The sequence below is a fragment of the Manis pentadactyla genome, chromosome 3 (genome assembly GCF_030020395.1).
Source record: "Manis pentadactyla isolate mManPen7 chromosome 3, mManPen7.hap1, whole genome shotgun sequence".
Taxonomy (NCBI): Eukaryota; Metazoa; Chordata; class Mammalia; order Pholidota; family Manidae; genus Manis; species Manis pentadactyla.
In genome coordinates, this window is record NC_080021.1 from 1073390 (window position 1) to 1076797 (window position 3408).

Consider the following 3408-nt stretch of genomic DNA (forward strand, 5'->3'; position numbering starts at 1 on the left):
CCCCCCACCGGGCTGCTTGAGGAGGGAGTCGGGCAGGGGCTCGCTCGCACCAGGGTTCTCCCTGCACAGTGAAGGCGACCTAGGTGAGCTGGTGGTGATGGAAGCCACGGAGTGGGGCCTGGTTAGCCAGGGGAGTGACCGGGCCTGGTAAGGCAGGGCGACCTGGGGTGGGGTGAAGGCCCAGGCTCAGCCCAGAGGGGCTGCCTGTGTCCCTGCCGTAGCTGCCCCTGGGGTGCCTGCACACGCTTCGCAGCCGGCTGGATGCATGGAGGAGCTGCAGGCCTTCAGGGAACCCTGGCACCTGATGCCGTGGTGGCCACTGCCCAGCTGCAGGGAACAAGAGATACAGGGCATGGGGACGGGGCTGGGCGGGCGCACCTGAGGACCTGAGTCCTCCTCCGAGTCTCAGGCCACCAGCACGCAGTGATGGCCCCCAGCCCCGTGGCCACGCTTGACAGCTGCTCTGGCTCCTGCTGGAGGAGCGTGCAGGGCAGGTGCTGCTGAAGGTGCAGAGGCACAGAGCCCAGCTGCGCTGCAAGCCCTGTGGGTGGCCTGGTGCAGTGGGCAGAGGCCATCTGAGGCCGTGGGGCCTGGGTGGGAAGTGTGCCAGTGCAGGGAGAGCATGACTGACTGCCCCATCTCAGGAGCAGGACAGTGGGCCACAGGCCACATGGAGGCGGGCTGAGCAGATCTGACAGGGCCTCGTGGAGCTGGGTGACTGGCGAGGAAGGGCTGGAGGGACGCTTGGGGGCATGGAGTCCGTGTGAGGAGAGGGTCGACCTAGGCAAGTGATGTCTTGGCCCTGGGGCTGGAGCCCTGCGTGCCCTGCAGAAACCTACCCTCCTGGGAGGTGAAGAGGGTGCAGAAGGAAGGGGTGTGGGGTGGGCAGGGTGGACCAGAGGGTTTCTGGGAGACCCAGATGCCATCCCATCCCGCAGGCAACCCAGGTCCCACGACAAGGCCACCCTGCTCTTCTGGCAGAGGCAGGGCCAGAGTACAGGGCGCCCAGCCAGGGACAGTGACCCCCTGGGGACAGCCTCTCCCGCCTCTTCACTGCCCTGGTGGGGACCGAGAGGGCCCAGGCCTCTGGGCACACCTCCCACTTATTCTGTCAAGTGAAGCTCTCAATCAAGTTCACAATTTATGACTCATTTACACAGTAACTGGAAAGCACATATGTATTTTGAGCAAGATAGAAATTCAGTTCCGAAGTGCAGGTTGGGCACCTTTCTTAGTTCAACACGACCTCGAGGCCCAGACTGAGAGTCAGTGCAGTGGGTCTCACCTCGGCTCTGACACCCCCTTCCCCTCCCCCTCGCCCCCCTCTGCCTTTCCCTGCCCTCAACTCTCCCTGACCCCTGTCGGTGTCTTTGCAGGAGGGGACACCTGCCACGGTACCCGTCACCTGGGCCTGCTGCTGGAGCGTCTGGGCTGCCTGGCTGCGGTGTCCAGGCTTTGATAGGGAGGGTGGCCCGCCACTCTGCTTGGTGCCCACCCACCCAACTTCCTCCTGGCCCTGCATCCCGCATACCACTGCTCTAGGCTGTGCCTCCCAGAGGTGCCAGTGGCGCTGCTCGCCCCGCCGGCAACGTGGAGACATGGCTCATACCACCCCAGGGAGGAGCTGGGCTAAGGCACACCTGTGGCCAGGGGCCTCAGCCCCTACAGTGAACTCCTGGACCAGGCCAGGGCCAGCACGGCGTCACTGCTCTTTGGTGCCCTGTGATCCCTTCCTTGGACCATGTCCGCTGAGCACCCCTCTGCCCTGCAGGTGCTCTGGGAGAAATGGGGCAACCTACAGGGCTGGGGACGGCTCCTGAGGGGCTCTGGGAGACACTGGCTCCAGAGAGCGGCGGCAGCAGCTAGAGCAGGGGCAGGACTGGATACAGGGGGCTCACCTTGGTGGTCTCCTGACCCCCTGCCCCTCCCTGCCATATAGGCAGTGCTGGCCTAGGCTTGGGGGCTGGAGGGGCTGCCGGTGCCCCCGGGGCAGCTGGGTTGAAGCCCTGGACCCACGCTCAGGGTAGGTATGGCTCTGAGGGGCCAAGCCCAGGAACAGCCTGAGGCCTGGGAGCAGGAGAGTCACCCGGGCTTGTCCCCCAGAACAGCCGAGCAGGAGCAGCCGGGACCAGGAGCAGCGGGCACAGCGAGGGTGGGGCCAGCTGCGCAGCCTGGCTACCCTGGCACGGGACAGAGCCCAAGCCTCGTGGGCCTCCCTTTCTTCCCGCAGTGAGGGGCTAGCTCACACCTGGACGTCGTGGCCTGGCAGTACCGCTGCCTGCAAGGGCTCGGCCACAGGAAGAAACTGCCCCAGGGTGAACCCTGGGCCACAGACTGTGGCCAGCGCAGCTACACTCCCCAGAAGGACATCTGGGCAGTGTCTTGGCATCTGGTGACCAGGGCTTGGCATGGACGTGATTGGTCCAGCACACCTTGCAGGGACACGAGCCCAGGCCAGAGCTCATTGCTCTGTCGGGCTCAGGATTCTGCAGTGGCCAGCAGCAGCCACACAGTGTGGAGGGGACAAGTACACAGGTGGCCAGAGGCCAGCCCGGGATCCAGGCCGTCTCTGTGAGCAGGCGTGGGCCTGGTGGGTGGGGGCTCAGACAGAGCCGTGGGAGCCGACCCCAGCACCCTGTGCCTGGGAAGCCTGGGCCCCCACCCCCCGGGCCTGAGCAGGAGTCTCAAGGTGGCCCTGGACCAACACCCAGGCGAGAAGGACCTGGACAGAGGGGAGGGCTGGGGCTGGGGGCCGGAGGAGAGCCCTGGGCTCTGCCCCTGTCCGTCTGGGAGCGGCAGAGCCTGGAGCCATGGCCCCCAGCAGGCCAGCGCCAAGACCCAGGGTGTCCATCCACATTTCTGCCAGCAGCCCTGCCCCTGAGGGTGGGTGCTAGGGTGCGCGTCTGAGAGGAGCACCAGCCCCTCCTGGGTGGACAGGGGACCCCGTCTGAGCCTAGGTGGAGGGGGTGAGGGCTGCATGCCTTCCAGACAGGACTGGGAGCCCCCTGGGGGCATAGAGACCCCAGCTCTTCCAAGGTCAAGGCCAAGGCCAAGGCGGGGCGCGGGGAAGGGGGCCCCTGAGGTACGGCAGACCCAGGACTGAGCAGCAGCGGAGGGAGCACCGGCCCTGCCAGCCCCGCTGCATCTCTGGGCGACAAAGTCTCCCCACGGTGGGCGCAAGGCCGCAGGCGCCGGCGCCCTCACGTCCCTGGCAAACCCCACGCGGACGCAGTCCCGCCCCGCGTCCCTCCGCGGGGGCCCAGGGGCGGGGCGGACGGCCGGAGGGGGCGGACCCCGGCCCTCGGCCCCAGCCCTGCGCACCGACGGCGGGCCTCGCGGCGCGGGGCGCGGTCCCCGCGGGCCCCACCCCGACGGGGCGGGGCGCCGCGGGAGGGGCCGGGCCGGTTT